We start from the raw sequence: 19,383 nt of genomic DNA on the forward strand, positions 1-19,383 counted from the left end.
GGCGCGGGCTGTCCGAAGCAGGAGAGCGCTTAGTTCCGGACCGCCTTGGTCACCATCTTGAATGTAAATGTAATATATAGATTTATTAAAGAACCGACATGAAATTTACAGTTGGTGAGTCAATCGCAACATTAACAGTTCCAAAAAGAGAAAACTTACAATCTTATTCTTAACAGAGACTCTTACTTTTAAATCTTAACTTCAGTATATTATTACAGTTCTTAAAATTCTATTCAGGATATCCACCAAAATCAAACACCTTTGATCCCCAAGGTACAAAGAGTTGGAGACTACAGAGCTGCCTCTGAAGCCGAGAATCACTTTGCCCGATTAAAGCGAGTCTGTTATCCCATTTGAGAGTTCAATATTTATACCCCTTTCCAGTGGTATTTCCTTTAAGGTTTTCTGCTGATGCAAGCTAATTATCTCTAGTCATTTTTCTGCCGACCTCTGCAACTCTTACTGTCACCTCAGCTGGTAGCATTACAGAATCATGTCTCCTCTCTAGGTGTTCTAAGTTTACCATATATAAACGGTGTGATGGCAGGTGTTCCTTACTTGATGTCATCTTTACGAGGGCAGATGTTCCTTATCTTATGTGCCTCTTTACGAAGTATAAATTAGTACACCTTATCCATGGTGAATCATTGTTTTTGTTCCCAAAGGTCAGCCTGTCAGAGCCCTTCACCTTCTGTTTCAATAAGGTTATTTATTCAGGGTCAACAACTGTCTTATCTCAATAGCCAGAATGCTTTCACAGCTATTTCATAGTTAAATTGCTAAATTTCCAAACCCAAATTGTCATATTTTTATAAGGCCACAATTCTTTCATAAGATAGTGTCTTTTTCTGAATATGTTATATGGCTTATTCCTTCACATGCTTACACTCATCTTAAGTCCCAATATGTAAAGACCGCATCATGTATAAAGAATGCATTTACAATTTTCCACGAACAGGAAACTATTGAAATCGTCCCCTAATTTGCTAAGTGCAAGGTTAAGATCAGTATCACATTCCATGATGAATAGATAGCAGACAAAGGCCCCAATATTAATTTGAAGGCAGCTTCCGAGTGGGGGGGTGGTGAAATTGCGTGGGCGAAACCCGGAAGTCAAGTCAGTGGGTCGGAATCTGTGATCGCAACTGAATTGAAGGAATTAATTTTTGAGTTTCAGGTTTCGCATCGCCAAGCTGCGCAGCGGGCGTGATGCGCACCCACATGACGTGATCTCAGCTCTATTTAAAAGGACAATGTCCAAATGGCAATTGAAGGTGTTCATGATGGAAGCTACACATAGGGCATGGGGAATAATCAGACTCAATGATACATCACTGGAATTACTGCTAGGTGCAGTCAGGAGCAGGAGGGACATACTTTTCCCCAGAAATAGGAGGAAGAAACATGTGACTCTCATCAAGAAGGTGTGCTTGGAGGTGACTGAGGAGGTGAGCAGCAGGAGCATTGCACCCCCGTCATGGACGCAATGCAAGAAGTCGTTTAATGACCTAAGCAGTGAGTACATTTGCTGATTCACATACCCCTGTGGTTTAAGCCCACCCCCGCCACTTTCACTCTATCTTGCCAAGTGTATTCCATCACATCACTCCTCACACCCACTCAACTTTGAGTAGCACCCTGCTTTCACTGTCTATGCACCTCATCGCCTCCCCATTTATCCATCCACCATTGCCACTCACCCCAATCCTTATGCAATGTGATGCATCTGTCTCATATTCACCCTCACCATCCATTGGGTGAATACCTGACCTTCACTCGCTCACTCCCAGGCCTGTTTTTTCACCTCTTGTAGGAGGAGAGAGCACAAAACACAAGGGAGAGGGAGAGGACTGGAGGTGGACTGCCACAAAAGTACAGCTAACAGATGCAGAGGAAGATGCCCTGGAAATAAGTGGCTCATCCATGTCCCTCTCAATCGGAGATGGAGAGACAGAGAGCTCGCACATAGCTGGTGTAGTGGCGCTTCTTAGTTTCCAAACAGGCAGCCACTGAGCTGTGGGGCTTTTAACAACGAGTAGACGCGTGTCGAAATAAAATGTTCCCAAACGTAGCTTTGTCTTTTAAACTGTTTACTATAACACTTAACAAACGGAATTACAAAGCAAACACGTATAAACGAACACGGTCAAAAACTGTATTGCTCCAAACCTCACAACTTCTGCCTCCTTCAGCCACGTGCAGTTTAAACTGTAAAATGGCTGCACACCATGTGTGGCTTAGGGACTGTACCATTGTGGCAAGAATGAAGGGGGTGTCTCGGACTATACTACTGGAGCAAGAAAATAGGGGGTTTCTTAATACAATAAGTCGGTCAGGTAAATTAACTGTATTATGCCATTTAACCACTATTTTAAAGTATTTTCTTAAGCTTTCATGGCTCTTACATTCCGGCCCCTAATTGACTAGGCACATGAAGCATATCAATTACTCAAACATTAAGAGCCATAAACTAATGAGTTCAACATATTTACAATATAAGTGTCCACTTTTTTCGTTCAGGAACCTTTCACGCTGCTTCTTGTAGCAGGCAGAGCTTTGTGATCGGTCTTTCCAGGGTACTGGTCTTGGTTTGCAAACGAACGCGACGAACGACGCCTCTGGAGTCTGGCATGGTCTTAATTATTTTTCCCATCAACCAAGAATTTCTAGGGGCTGAATCGTCCACGATTAAGACAATGTCTCCGACAATGAAGTTCCTCTTTATTTTGGACCATTTTTGACGCTCCTGTAGCAGAGGTAAGTATTCTCTTGTCCATCTGGTCCAGAAAAGGTCTGACATATACTGAACTTGCCTCCACTTCCGACGGGCATACAGATCTTCCTTTTTGAAGACTCCCGGGGGCATGGCTGGCTGTGTTTTCAACAACAACAGGTGGTTCGGAGTCAGGGCTTCGAGGTCATTGGGATCATCTGATGTCTTAGTTATCGGTCGGTCATTAATGATGGCTTCGACCTCGCACAGAACGGTTTGGAGTCCCTCGTCGTCAAGTGCTTGCTGCTTCAGTACAGAACTGAGTAGTTTTCTTACAGTGCGTATCTGTCTTTCCCAGACACCTCCGTGGTGGGATGCAGCCAGAGGATTGAAGATCCACTTAATTCCTGTTTGCATCATGGCTTCCTGTATTTTCAGCTGATTCCAACCTTCAATAGCTTCCCGTAGTTCTCGCTCCGCTCCGATGAAATTAGTGCCATTATCAGAACGCATAATGGACACCTGTCCTCTTCTACAGACAAAGCGCCGCAAGGCGTTAATACAGGAATCAGTGTCAAGCGTGTGTGCCACCTCAATATGAACTGCTCTGATGGTCAAACAAGTGAAAAGCACACCATATCTCTTGACAAGGCTCCGTCCTCGCTTTACCTCGAAAGGCCCGAAATAGTCCACCCCTACGTTTGTAAATGGGGGCTTGTCTGGTAACAAACGGTCTTCAGGCAGGTCTGCCATTTTCTGCTCCCCAGCTCTAGCGTGTAACCGTCTGCAAACAATGCATTCAGAGAGTATTTTTCTTATTACGGAATTAGCTCCTGGAATCCAGTATCTTTGTCTTAGCTTCGCAAGCACGTGATTCCTCCCACTGTGTCCAATACTCTGGTGTATATGCTGAAGAATGAGAGTAGCAACCCGGAGGTCCTTAGAAAGGATAGCAGGATGCTTGGCCTCCTCTGGCATAGCAGATTTGTTTAGTCTCCCTCCCACCCTCAGTACTCCATCTTGCAGTGTAGGGTCCAGCTTGTAGATATGACTACCTTTCTTGATTGGAGTATTTCGCTGTAGAGCTTCGATTTCTTCTGGGTATCTTTGTCTTTGACTGAAGCGAACTATCTCCTTCTCAGCCTTGGCCAAATCCTCCACGGTCAATGAATTCTTGCCCAATGTGGTCTTGTGCTGATGCATATACTGCTGTAGAAGCATTCTCTGCTTATCAGGGTTACTTTCAGACTGACTGATAATGGCTCGGTACTCTTTTCTCTTACCGCTCAGGTGTAGCAGCAACTCTTTCAACCTTAGAAACCATGCAACTGCTTTCCTCAACTGGTGCCATCCTGAGAAATGGTTAACAAGCTTGTTCACTGTGTCAAAGTTCTCTTTCGTATTTATGAGATTTACTGTGACTGATCTCTTGACTTCGACGTCGTCTTCAGCAATCTGACTTGGCATATCTGGTCTTTCTGGCCATGATCTCTCTGTTTCCAGCAGATAACTTGGGCCTTGTATCCAAGTTTCACTCCTCATGAAGTTTTCAGCCTTCAATCCCCGTGAGGCTTGATCTGCTGGGTTTAATGAGGTGTTTACATACCTCCATTGAGATGGTTGTGTAGCTTCTCTAATGGATGAGATTCTGTTTGCTATGAAGGTCTTGAAGCGTATCTTCTCATTCTCTATATACTTCAGCACCGTCGTGCTATCCATCCAGAAGACAGATTCTTCTAATGGGAGCTGTAACTCTTTCCGCATCACCTGGTCAACTTTAACTGCAACAACCGCTGCCGTCAATTCCAGTCTCGGGATGGTGATCTGCTTCAGCGGAGCCACCCTGGATTTCCCCATGAGGAAGGCACAATGTTTCTGGCCCTGTTGATTTGTCAGCAAGAGGTAAGTAGCCGTGCCATAGCCGTCCTCACTGGCATCCGAGAAATGATGTAGTTGAGCCGTCTTTGTAACTCCAAAACTCGCGGGCTTGATGCATCTACTGACGTTGAAGCTAGAAAGTTGTTGCAAATCTGTCAACCATCTGTGCCATCTCTGAGCTTGACCTTCTGGGATATCTTCATCCCATCCTCTCTTGTCTCTACACAGCTCTCGTAGCATCAGCTTCACCGGCAGAATGAGTGGTGCCAGGAATCCGAGAGGGTCGTAGATGGAACTGACCACGGAGAGAATTCCTCGTCTTGTGGATGGTCTTTCGTTCACCATTATCCTGAAGTTGAACGTGTCTGACTCAATGCACCATTGTACACCAAGAGCTCTCTCGATAGGAAGGACATCGTGGCTCAGGTCCAGATCTTTGACTTCAGTGGCTCTTTCCTTTTCTGGGATAGAAGCTAGAACTGCTCTGCTGTTGCTTATCCACTTAGTCAGATGGAATCCTCCATTCGAACACAGAGTTCTAAGGTCTCTTGACAGTGCGATGGCATCGTCTTCTGTTGACACGGACTTCAGACAGTCATCGACATAAAAGTTTCTGAAGATTGTCTCCACAGCCTCTGATGGTGCTTTGCCTTTGCCATCTTCTGCAGTTTTTCTGAGAGCGTAGCTTGCACAGCTGGGAGATGATGTGGCTCCGATCAAGTGTACGGCCATTCTACATTACACCATCGCTTGACTAACGTCGCCATCTGGCCACCAAAGGAAACGCAGAAGATCAGCATCTTCATCAGGGATTCTGACTTGGTAGAACATTGATTCTATGTCTGCCATCATGGCAACGAGCTCTTGTCTAAACCTAGTCAAGACGCCAATGAGGGTATTAGTAAGATCAGGACCTTGAAGCAGCTGGTCATTCAGTGAAGTTCCTCTGAATGAGGCGGCGCAGTCAAACACTACCCGGATCTTTTTCTTCTTTGGGTGATACACACCGTGATGAGGAATGTACCAGACCCTTCCATCGTCTCTGTTCAACTGTTCCTCGGGCACTTTTACAGCATAGCCTTTCGCTATGATGTTTCTCATGAAGCCTTTGTAGTCTTCGTGAAAGTCGGGGTTCTTGTTCAGCTTTCTCTTTAGACTGATGGCGCGTTGTTCTGCTATGCAGCGATTGTTCGGCATCTTCGCGGTCTGTCTTCTCAGTGGCAAACCAATGTGATAGTGGCCACCAATGAACTGTGTAGACCTTGTCATCAAATCCATGAACTGATGGTCTTCTTGTGACATCTCTGTCCTTTCCTCACAGCTGCGTTCTGAGAAGTCTGCGTTGAACTGCTGTATCAACAGCTCTTCAATGCTTGCGATAGAGATGCGATTAACTGTGACGTTTTGTCGTTCCTCCTTGTTCGACTTGTTGCCATCATCTCTCCTTACCGGTCCATTGACTACCCATCCAAGGGCTGTCCTGACGGCGTAGGGGCCGTCATCCTTGCTGTTTATCACCTGCCATGGCTCCATAGTTTTGTAGGCATTGGTTCCAATTAATAGGCCAATTTCTGCTTCAATGTATGGGAGACGCACCTTTTCTAGGTAAGGCCATCTATCCACATCCTTCTGCAGGGCTAAGTTCCCTATTCTAACAGGAATCTCCCTCTGTGTGAAAACATTAGGCAGGTCTATGAAGTCCTTCTCTTCAAGTCCACACACTTCTAAGTCTGACAGGATATAACTTTGCATTGACTTCTCATGACCCATGGTGCGTAATAGGATTTCTGTTCTTCTGCCTCTAACGTTCAGCTGTCGCATGAGTGACTCTGTGCAGAACGTTGCTGAGCTACCTGGATCCATGAAGGCGTAAGTCTCCACAAGCTTCTCGCTCCTCTTAGACTTGATCTTTACTGGTACGATGGCAAGAATACAGTCACTGTCACCAGCCCCAGTGAGTCCACAAGTCTCTGGTTCTAGCGACACCAAAGCACTTGAAACAACCTTCTCGTCGGTTTTGTTTTCTTCACTCTTCTTAGAGACTTGTTCTTCTTTATGGATATGCAGCAGACTGGGATGTTTCCGAGTGCACTCTCTGCATGTTGTTCTTTGCTTACAGTTTCTACTCAGGTGCCCCTGAGAGAGACATCCAAAACATAGGCCGTTGTACTTCAGGAATTCGATTCTGTCCTTATGTGGCTGTGCTTTGATGTCGCTGCAGAAATCCAATGTATGATTCTTCTGGCAGAATAAGCATGGCTTCTGAAAGGCATTAGCAGATGTCACTGTGCTGCTCTTTTTGGGAGATGAGTTCTGGGGCCTTTCTTCCTCGACCTGGGTGACGATAGTTGCAAAGCTGCTTCCCCTGGAACCACCTTTCCTGAGAGTCTTTGATTCAACAGGCTTGGCTTTCACTCTTCCATCGGTGGTCGGGCTGACATCCTGGATGTTTCCAAACAATGGGTCCCTAGCAATTTTAGCCTGTTTGTCTATGAAATTCACTAAGTCTGCAAACCTGGCTCTACTTTTCCGTCTCTCCATTATCTCAAAGGCTGTTCTTCTCCATTGTTCTCTCATCCTGTAAGGAAGCTTAGAGATGATGATTCTCATAGTCGTAGGATTGTCCATCTCTTCCATGAATTCAACATCCTCCATGGTGTTGCGACATCCTATGAGGAAAAGAACATATGCGTTCAATGCCTCTCCGTCCTCCGATCTGATCTGTGGCCACTTGGTAGCCTTTTCAATATATGCAGTGGCTATCTTCAGCTCGTTACCATAGTGCTCCTGCAGCAACTTCCTGGCTTCTATGTATCCCCGGTCCGGTCTCATGTGTTCACAGCTTCTGACCAGGTCTTGTGGTTTACCACTGGTGTACTGTCCCAGGTAGTACAACTTATCACTGCTGCTCTCTGTTTTGGAGTCAATGGCTTGTTCAAAGGATCTGATAAAGGGCTTATACTTGAGTGGGTTGCCTTGGAACACTGGTATGTCTCTTTGAGGGAGTCGAAACAGATTCTGTTGTTTTACAAGCATCTCTGTAATTTCGTTCTGATGTTGCATCACTCGGTATAGGCTTCTCCCTGTGTCTTTAGGCCTCTGGTGGTCATCAGCAGGGTCTAGTCTAGACCGTCTGACATCTGGGGTAGCATCACGTGCTCCTGTTAGTGGAGAGGCCACTTTTCCACGCTGTAATGCCAGGGGATTGCCTTCGGGCTCTCTTGTAACTCTTGAAGGTGCCCTGGATCCAACTCTATGTGACAACATTGACTGGCAGTATTCGCTCCCGCCGTCCCGTGAGCCTTCATAATCTTTGTACGCACTCAACCTGGCGTCTGAGACCGCTATAGCTGTTTTTATCTCCAGCTGTTCTTTCTTTGCCTGCATCTGGGCCTGTTGGGCCTGCACTTGGGCCTGCAGTTGGGCCTGTTGGGCCTGTTGGGCCTGCAGTTGGGCCTCTTGGACCTGCAGTTGGGCCTCTTCCCGTTCAAGAGCTTGCTTCTCCGCTAAAGATGCTGCGTGCGCCATCAACGCCGTCCGTTCAACCTCCGCTCTCATGCGTCGTGACGAGCTTGTGGTAGAAGCGACTGACCTGCGTCCAGAAACAGAGCTACCTTCTTTTCGATTTTTGCTCGGTCTGGCGGAAGTCTCTGAAATGCTATCGTCTGGTCTGACTTCATCGTCAACTTTATCTTTCTCTGCTGTATCAGCATCTTGACGAATCTTTAACATCCACTGTTCTGTGACCTTGATATAGTCCTTAATGCTGGTTGATTTAAGATCAAACCAGTTGTGCTGATCAGCGTTTCCCTCTTCTTCAGACAGAAGTGCTAATACATCTTCATTGAGTACATTAAATTCTTCATGCAGCTTGGAGAAATCGTAATACATTATGTCTTCAGCTTTCTTAATATTAGCATTATCTTCCATGAGACGATCAATTATCTTCATTTTTCCAGTTATCTGAGCTAATTTAGCCTTCCTTGCACCTATGCTTCTATGTAACTTCTCTTCCATTGCCTTTGGGGTGAGCTTTATTTCCCTCTTTTGGCCAGCAATCCTTCTGGCTGATGGAAGCTCCTGGCTCCGTAAGGCCTCGGCCATTTTACCCGCAGCTCTTATTTAGCTTCTCAATAGAATGAACAAAGCAAGTAACAGTCACTGTACCTTTGCTTTCTTATATTGTCGTCTGGCTCCGTGACCATTCATGTATACGTTCGCCGACAATTCCGTCCTTTCCTTCTTAGGGAGCAAGTTTTTGACTAATGTAGTGGCGCTTCTTAGTTTCCAAACAGGCAGCCACTGAGCTGTGGGGCTTTTAACAACGAGTAGACGCGTGTCGAAATAAAATGTTCCCAAATGTAGCTTTGTCTTTTAAACTGTTTACTATAACACTTAACAAACGGAATTACAAAGCAAACACGTATAAACGAACACGGTCAAAAACTGTATTGCTCCAAACCTCACAACTTCTGCCTCCTTCAGCCACGTGCAGTTTAAACTGTAAAATGGCTGCACACCATGTGTGGCTTAGGGACTGTACCATTGTGGCAAGAATGAAGGGGGTGTCTCGGACTATACTACTGGAGCAAGAAAATAGGGGGTTTCTTAATACAATAAGTTGGTCAGGTAAATTAACTGTATTATGCCATTTAACCACTATTTTAAAGTATTTTCTTAAGCTTTCATGGCTCTTACAGCTGGTGACAGATTTACAAATATCTCTGGTGCACATGCAGACTTTATTACATCAATGATTGAACTATGAGAAGTCTGAATATAGTGGATGTCAAGATTGTGGCTTTGCCACGACTAAACCATATCCCTTTTGTCTTCCAAGGCGTGTGGTTGGAGGTGACTGAGGAGGTGAGCAGCAGGAGCATTGCATCCCCGTCATGGACGCAATGCAAGAAGTCGTTTAATGACCTAAGCACTGAGTACATTTGCTGATTCACATACCCCTGTGGTTTAAGCCCACCCTGGCCACTTTCACTCTATCTTGCCAAGTGTATTCCATCACACCACAGCGTGTCGCAGGACATGCATGAGGACGACTCCTCAGAAGACATCATTCTTTCTGAGGACATACAGCCACGCACCAGCACAAATGCTTGCGTTTCAGTGGGCCAATTAGACAGTTAGTTGGGTTTTCACCTGGTGATTCATCACTCACTAGTGAGCAGGAACAGACCCTGGTGGCAGGGACTAATGTGGAGAATCCGCGTCGAGAGGTGCAATCCTCTCCAAGCTCTGCTCAGCTGGTCACAGATGCTGAACCCTGGGGGCTATCATTGACAAGGGGAATGCTAGAGATGCATCAGCAACTTAGCCAGGTGTACCACACACACACACACACACACACACTCTACAATAGTGGAGAGGATGGAGGAATCTAATTCTGTCACTAGGGAATTGGTGCAGCAGGTAAATGCGAGAATGTCTGCCATGGAGAGAGTGACCGTCTCCATGGAGCTTCAAGCATGGCTCTCAAATGAGTCCATGCAGGTCATAACCACGGCCATGCAGACTTTGGATGCTAACTTGTCTTCCACCTTAAACAGGATGAAAGGTACCTTATACAATAGCAAAATACTGCGGATGCTGGAAATCTGAAATAACAACAGAAAATGCTGGAAATACTCGGCAGGCCAGGCAACATCCGTGGAGAGAGAAACAGAGTTAACGTTTCAGGTCTGGGACCCTTCATTATAATGGTACCTTATCTGTGGCCTTACGATGCACCACTGATCTCCACCAACCTCATCTGCAGCAGAGTGATAGGAGTGATATGGTTCTGGCTCATGAGAGGAATGATGGCGAAAGGGGAAATAGAAGTGGGTATTTGACAAAATGTTATGCTGTATAGTTTCCTTTTTTTATAAAACCACATAACATTTATTGATTAGCACCACTACTACATCTTGCCCATTATTGCATCCCAAGTGCCAACTCGTCCTTTCACTTGTTTCATGATGAATGTCAATACATGAAGGGACATATTGGGCAGATTTGCAATGGATGGATGCGTGGTTGAAGGACTTTTTCATGGAAAGTGGGTGGCAGTCCTGGTATTGGGAGCGGGCTGCAGGATTTGATTTCTTATGGTTTGCTGTGTAAGTCAGCACTAGATGAACTTTTGCGATATTAGGGCAGCCCTGGCATCCCAGGCAGCAATGTATGCGGCTGGTCTGGCGATGGGTGCCCCATCTTCATCCTCCTCCAATTCCTCATCCTCCTCCTCTATATTCTCCTCATCCGAAGATGAGTGATGAGCTCCTTCATCCTCCTCCACCTGCAATCCTCTCTGCTGTGTAATGTGCAGGATGCAGCACACCACTATCATTCTGGACACCCTGATTGGCGAGTGCTGAAGGACCCCTCCAGACCTATCTAGGCACCTGAAGCGCATCTTCAACATTCCAATGGCTTGCTCTATGACACACCTGGTGGTCATGTGGCTCTCGTGCCTCATTGGTGGGGTTCCTCACAGGTGTCATGAGCCAAGTTTGACAGGGTATTCCCTTGTCTCCTAAGAGCCAGCCCTTACGTCTGCTTCCTGGAATGAAAAAGTCTGGAATGTTGGACTGCTGCAATATGAAGGCACCATGACAGCTCCCAGGGAATCTAGCGCACATCTCCGTGAATCTCTTCTTGTGGTTGCACACCAGCTGTGCAGTGACGATTATTCCTTGTGGTTTACAAAAACATCTGTTTGCTGTGATGGTGCTCGGACTGCCCCGTGTGTGCAATCCTGTACTGTGGGAATTCAGCCAGAGAGACAAGCCCAAGTGCTCACTCATTCTGGCTATTGTCACCACAGGGGAAATTTTACATGCCCCCCAGCCCAGGCAAACAATCCATCTGTCACCTGCCTTATGCATTTATGTGCAGTGGACTGCAAGACTCTTGAAAAGTTGCCGGTATCACCATGGAAGGAACCAGAGGCAAAAAATTTGAGGGCGGTGGTGACCTTCACAGCCATGGGTAATGCATGTCCGTCAGGTCCAGCAGGGAGCAGGTCCACTTCTAGGAGGCTGCAGAAATCTGCCACCACCTGATGTGACAACCTCAGCCTGCGGTAGCACTGCTCTTCTGAGAGGTCAAGGAAGCTGAGCCACTGTCTGTAAACCCTGTGGAGTGGTTAGTGACTCCTGTGACCGTGGCCCCTCTCCTGTGCACCTCCCTCCTGTGCCCCTCCCTCCTCTGCCACTCTCTCCTGCGCCACTCTCTCCTGCGCCACTCTCTCCTGCGCCCCTCCCTCCTGCGCCCCCCCTCCTGCGCCCTCCTGCGCACCTCCCTCTTGCGCCCCTCTCTCTCCTCTGCCCCTCCCTCCTGTGCCCTCCTGCGCACCTCCTTCCTGCACCCCTCTCCTGTGCCCCTCCCTCCTGTGCCCCTCCCTCCTGTGCCCCTCCCTCCCTCCTATGCCCCCTCTCCTGCACCCCTCCCTCCTGTGCTCCTCCCTCCTGTGCCCCTCCCTCCTGTGCCCCTCCCTTCCTCCTATGCCCCCTCTCCTGCACCCCTCCCTCCTGTGCCCCTCTCTCCTGCGCCCGTCGCCTGCGCCCCTCCCTCCTGCGCACCTCCCTCCTGCGCCCCTCCCTCCTGCACCCCTCCCTCCTGTGCCCCTCTCTCCTGCACCCCTCCCTCCTGTGCCCCTCTCTCCTGCACCCCTCTCTCCTGCACCGCTCTCTCCTGTTCCCCTCTCTCCTGTGCCCCTCCCTCCTGTGCCCCTCTCTCCTGTCTGTCTCTGTCCTGTGCGTCTCTGTCCTGTGCACCTCCCTCCTGTGCACCTCTCTCCTGTCCGTCTCTGTCCTGTGCACATGCTGATCCCACCACAGCAGGTCGTCGCTACCTTGGATGGTGATAGTCTTTCTCTTCTGATGTCAAGCACATCCAACATGCCTCCCTTCCTGATCTTATCAGTTAGAAAGCCTCTAAGTTTAGAAGAAACTGCATCAACACAAGAACTCTCTGCCAAACATTTACCAAAGGGAACTGAGATGCTAGCTGTAATAGGTGAGCTTTTATTCAGATGGGCAATCACAAGTTTAAACACTCACCTGAACTGCGGCTCACTCTCGCCTCCGTTTCACTGGTCAGTTTCCCGAGCCCAGGGAAGACCCTGATGGAGACGTTAAATTGAAAGCTGAGGAAAATTCAACTGAAGAAGACCTCATTATCGTCTCCTGAGGATGTTAATTGCAGCAACATGTACCCACCCGCCTGCACTAATTAAAGCTCCGACATTGGCAAGTAGGTTACACGCAGGCATCCAAACGCACCTCCGTTAAACCTGGAAATGGTGGTCATATCAAATTCAGTTATTTTAACTGCCCACCCGCTCCCAAACCATCCATTCTTGGGGGTTAAAATTCCACCCCACCCTCTGCAGTTTCCAACATTTGCCAAACCTCATGATACTTTGTCTTGAAAAGGAATGATATAAATGCTGCACTTTCACAGGTAAAGAAAGTTGCTGAACCCCATATTTACTGAAAAACTATCTGCAATGAAGTCAAATAACAGAAATTCTGTTTAAATGAAGCTATAAAATTAATCAACAAATCAAGATCTAACACAATATATTTAAATACAACCCTTGAAATGCTACAAGTCCTGTTATGTGAGAAATTAAATACTTACCTGGTTCCGCTATTTCAACAGTTCCTGTCAAATTTACCTTATCGCAAGTTCTTCATATCTATGTCAAATATCAACAAATTTTAATATATTTAAAACTATAAACTCTAAAACTGCCAAATTCTAAAACAATACATAATCCAAGAAAATAAGCTTACAATGATAAATTGATTGCTCGATTGCTAATAGGTTGAACTCAACCATTAATAGTTATGGAGCATATTTCTGATCCCAATTTGAATGCTTTGACAATACTATAGTGTGGCACTGATGAGGATGATTTAAGTCAGTGCCCTCTGGTGGACTGGCAGATTGTGCAGACAATACTCTTGTCAAAAACAGTAGTCTAAAAGGAACTTGATTTCAATGTAGAATAAATGAATTTTCATGAAAAATTCCTATACTGAGTAGTTTTAACATTGCATATTATATCTCTTCGTTAAAATTAATGTGCGTGCTTTGAAAGAAACTCCCCTTTTCTCACAGTTTTTTAGTTTTCTCATAGGTTTTTCTTGCTCCGGCCAACATCCCCGGCATCGAAGCTTTGACCACGCTCGATCAGCTCTGATGGACGGGTCACATTGTCCGCATGCTCGATACGAAACTCCCAAAACAAGCGCTCTACTCGGAGCTCCGGCAGGGCAAGAGAGCCCCAGGTAGGCAGAGGAAACGCTTCAAGGACACCCTTAAAGCCTCCTTGAAAAAGTGTAACATCCCCACTGACACCTGGGAATCCCTGGCCCAAGACTGCACAAAGTGGAGAAGCATCCAGGAAGGCGCCAAACACCTCGAGTCTCTTCGCCGGGAGCAAGCGGAAGCCAAGCGCATTAACACAAGGAGCACACGTCAACCCAAGCACCCCACCCACCCGCCCCTTCAACCACCGTCTGACCCACCTGTGACAGAGACTGTAGGTCCCACATTGGACTCATCAGTCACCTGAGAACTCATTTTTAATGTGGAAGCAATTCATCCTCGGTTCCGAGGGACTGCCTAAGAAGAAGGAAGAAGAGGTTTTTCTGTCCCATGTACTATTTCCAAACAGAGGACGAGCAGACGATCTGATCACAAGCTTCTATGATTGTCATTCTTGGTCTATCAGTAGAAGTTGAAGGTTGACTTGCCTTCTGATTTTCCATTACTGTAAGAAGCCTCTGCTGGTGTCTACAATTCACCTGCTGGCTAAGATTCGTCATACTTCCTTGTGCTGCACCCTGTTAAGGCACAAAATATTTCTCCTGCAGCTTACTAATTAATGTGCATTTAAATTTAGCAACTTAATGGTAAAGGATATATACAATTAAATTAAATAAAAAATTTAATCAACTTAGACTGGTAAATCAAATTTCAGCAATTCGTTTTTAGTAACTCATTTTTTTGTTTAATAATATAGAAATATTTTCATGAAAATCTCAAAATTGTTTACGTAAGGTTTCAAGGAAATTGTGAGCTTGGATCATTTAGATTATGATAAATAAATAGATTTTTGCCTTGTTACTTCTTCTGTGACTGCTATGAACTAGTGTTTGTTTCTTGGATATAATTCTACTGAAAATCTTGTGTCTGATAGTCTCCTATGCCAATATTATTTTATTAGCTACATTCCATGGATTAAACAATGATTCCAGTGTCTGAAATGTCCGTCAAATGTTCAGAGACAAAAATATCGTGATCATTTGATGAATTTTGCTATTGGACACACAGGGGGTGAAATTGGTTTCAAATCATTTTGAATTGTCCCCGATTTTATTTCTCACTGTCTTCAATGGAGAAGAAAATCGGCGGGGTGTAAAATGGACTGCCAATTCACTATAAGCCCATTTCGCACAACTAGCGAAGACCAATTTCGCCCCTACATTGACAGCTGATAAGCTATAATAGTTTCTTCAGTTGACCAAGCACCAAACTTTATTAAGTCATGGAGCCACGTATGCACTGGAACTAGTTGGAGATGGATGCTTATCTGGCAAAATGTATATGTACCTTCGCAATAAAAGGAAAAGAGGTTTCTTGGTGGCCAAAAAGCAAAATTTGATTTTACTAACTAATTACCTCCTACTGAGAAATTATTCATAAGCAAGAGATTAATTGGTCTTTGCAAGTATAATCAGTAATCTCCCTCATTTGGCTACTTACTGCATCTTGTTGATGTTGAAATACCAGATGGCCTCTTGGTGTATGTTAAATGCTCAGGTTCATGTAACAAAAGTTAATATACACAAATCAGGTAACCTAGAAGGAACCCAAATTTGTTATTGAAGGACACAATCTTCCATCCTTGAACCATTTTCAGTTTCTACCCGATCCATGCCAATTTGGCTGTTTAACGAATAGTTCTACAACCCACGTCCAGGGGAGCCAATAAAAAGCTAGCATAATTTAAAATAGTCGCAGAAATAAATAAAGAGAAAGTTAGCAAAAAGCTTCTTTACACAAAGCATGGTTAGGATTGGGCACTTTCTGCCATAAACTATTGAAGCATAATCCTTAATTTATTTTAATAGAAAATTAGATTGTTGCTTGAAAAAGGGGGCTATTAGAGAGAAGTTTCCTGGGTTTAACATCACACCTGCAATTGGTGTAACTTTACACTCCCCCAAAAATGGTCTCCCCCAAAAATGGTCTAACAGGACCCCCCACTTCAGACAAGTGCACGTGAGGGGTGTTGAGCTGAAGAGGTCACCGACTTCACTTAATGATTACAAGCTTGCAAGGAACTTTTTTTTTAACCCCTTCCTTCACATTAATTAATCACTGGCACCTGCACTTCATTTGTTTTCCTCTCTCCCCAGAAAGAAATGTTGAGTCGCTTGACATCCCCCACCCCCAAACCCACATCGACTTTGGACAAGGGATGGCTTTCCCCATGGGAATACCACTCCATCCCTTCATAATGGAGGAGGAGTTGCAGCCACCGCAGCATGTCCAGGCCAGGAGAATCAGGCAGCATGGCTGAGGACAGCAGCCCACCAGGTACTGCACTCCCCTACACATGCACAGGCCACACCAGTTCTACGAGGACCTCTCCAAGGAAATGTCCATCCAAAGGCTATGACTTTCCAAGGATGCCATTCGGTCTCTACCAACTTCATCATGAAGATTTGCAAACTTGCTCCAATGCTACAATTGCTCTATCAGTGACAATTAAAGGGACAGAAGCCCTCAATTTCTTTGACTTCCACTTCCTTCCAAGTTGCCTCAGGGCATCTGTTCAACATTAGTCAGGCAGCTATCAGGACACGTATTGTGCATGTGATGGAGGCCCCCTTGCATAGAGTAGCTGAATTCCTCCACGTGGGCATTGCCCCCAGGCAGCAGAGGCACAGAGCCAGGGACTTCTGCAGGATAGCTTGGAATCCCCAGGGTGCCATAATGGCATGCGCATGGCACTGAAGGTGCCAGGCAACCAGCCGCTGATGTATGTGAATAGGAAGGGGGTTCTATTCCCAGGATGTCCAGCTCGTCTGTGGTGTACAGCAGGCCTTGTCCTCACTCATTGCTGCAAGGGGCATCAGAGGGTAGAATGTGCAAGATGTCTTCATTAACTGATCAACTGCGGTGACAGGACCTTAGTCTTACCTTCCTTTATGCACCGTACCAGATGACACCAAAGATCTCATTGGCCCAGCAAGACTTTGCCAGGAATACTTAGCTGTGTGAAGAAGTCCAAACCAGCTGAATGGTCTATTTCCTGGATTACTGTAATGTTCATAAATAACAAATCAGGAGACAAGTGCCCAGTATATTTCAAAGCAAACATTCTTTTTTGCAAACTGTGTGTGTGAGGATAAGGCTGTTAGTTAAGGAGTGCACGGCTATTGTGATGGGAGAGGTGAAGTGAGAAATGTGGGATGTGAGGATGTTTAGAGTGGAAGAAGGTGTTTTGGGGTTGTGCAAGGGGGTGGTGTTTGTTAGGAGAGTTGTAGGTGCTCTTAGCAAGTGTGTAGTGTGGGAGTTGCTTTAAGAGAGTGAAGTGGTGGTGCCCAGGGTGAGCAGGGAGGAAAGGGTAGTGTAGTGACATGCTACCCTTGCCTGACCTCATGAAGTGTTTTCATTTCTTTCCTGCACTGTTGATCAGTCCTGGGTGTGAGGGAAGAAGTCAGTGCCAGTGCCAGTGCCAGCTCCCTGCAGGCAACATGACTGATGTTTGGTGCAAGGAAGACTCAGGAATCTGAGTTTAGTGTCTTGCACATCTTGGGGAAGATTTTGGAAGCCTTCATCAGAGGAGCTGGTTGTACATCTACTACCTACTGCCCTGGCATGGTGTCCAATTGGCACAGCTGGCACCCAAGTCATGATGATGCCAATCTGGACTGATGCTGTGGGTGAGAGATACCGTCAAGTGATTTGTTGGAAATTGCCAGCAAACCACTTGTCACCTGCTTACCTTCTGCTGCTCCCAGGAGTTTGTAGAGTGCTTTTAAAGAAGTTTCCTGGAAAGGGGTGGGGTGTGGGGAGGGGGGAGAGGGTGTTCCATCAGCTTATGCAGTTGCTACACTAAAGTTACACCAGAGCTGCACCAAAAATATTTAAATTAATTTACCACAGGAAAATTGAGTGTAACTCCCTCTGCTGGTAAACAACATATTTCCAGTGCAACAATGGCATAACTGACAATAAGGAAATTCAGGGCCACTGTGTCCTACTAGGTGTTGGTGCACTATTGATAATCTACCAATTTCCATTTATCGGCTGGGAGCTGTTTTCCATAATGTCCATATTTGTGATCCTACTGTGTTGATTAATGACCGTCAAGTTCATGGAAATAAATTGGCGATGCTTCCAGGGCAGACGCCTTCAGTACCCAATTTGAAAGAAAGAACCTTCTTTTATATAGCACTTTTTACATCCATAGGATATCCCAAAGCACGTCAAAGTCAATAATTACTTTTGAAGTGTAGTCACCGTTGTTATAGAAGCAATTGTGGCAATCAATTTGCACACAGCAAAGTTCTACAGACAAGTACTGAGATAATCAGTTTTAGTGGCGTTGGTTGAGGGATAAATGTTGGTCAGGACAACTTCGCTACACTTCTACACACAGTGCCAAAGGATCTTTATGTCCAGCTGAGCATTCAGATGGTTCCTCAGTTTAATACCTCATCCAAAAGACTTTGACAATACAGCACTCCCTCAGTACTACATTGAAGTGGCAGCCGAGACTGTGTGCTGAAGCCTTGCCGTGGAACTTGAACCCATGACCAGCTGATTCACACGCAAGGGTGCGGCACTGAGCCAAGGCTTGACACTTGGATTGAGTTGATTGCTGCCTAGGTTATCACCTACTGTGAACTGTGTGCCCACTATGCTCTCTGCACTCTTAAATGCCCACTGCTTCTCCTGGTCCACTGCGATTGACCCACCAATCGCCAGTACACCGATGTCCTGAGATGGAAATTTCCTCCACTTTTCTCACGGCTGTGACACTAGTTCCAAATCTTCCCCTTTATTGAGCTCATTAACTTTAGTTCAGATCTGGAACAAAATATTTACATTTTTTTTACCTGACTCTGTATGCTGCCCAATATTGCAAGAGATCACTATTTAATGAGATCTTAACAAGCAAAAATGAACACTTTTTTCTCACTTATAAGTTAGCCTATTTGTGGAGAGCTTTGAATACTCACGTCAGCACCAAGCACGGACCGATTGCCTGTTCGCTATTTCTCCCCATATTACTATGCTTTTTGCTCCCGCCAATTTTTTGGTTAAGACTCGCAAGGCGAGGAATGCTGGGGGCCAGGTAATACTTAATTATACTGGGAAAAAACTGGAGACATAAAATGCAGTTAATTATTTCCGTAACTTCAGAGCATTGGGACTATCCTCGGATCTTGGGGAAAAGAGTCGACCAGGACGTTTCAGTTTCTCGGTTACAAACTCTTAAGCAACCCTTGGGGATAGCACGACTGGAACAAGAAACTTCAGAGGGCTAAACGAACGGTGCACGTTTTTTTCTAGATTTATTAAGCCCCGCCCCCAAGTCCTTTTGGCGCGGGAGATGTACATTTATAATACACTTGAGCCAACGGTTTATAAATAAAACATCAATACACATCTTACATAGTATTTATAGCACAGAAACAGGCCATTCCAATACAGTGACACAAACTGCATTGTGAGTAAGCCAGTAATACATAAACAGTGGGCTAAAT

The sequence above is a fragment of the Somniosus microcephalus genome, chromosome 16 (genome assembly GCF_052327205.1).
Source record: "Somniosus microcephalus isolate GS21.2 chromosome 16, FLI_Smic_1.0, whole genome shotgun sequence".
In the NCBI taxonomy this organism is placed as follows: Eukaryota; Metazoa; Chordata; class Chondrichthyes; order Squaliformes; family Somniosidae; genus Somniosus; species Somniosus microcephalus.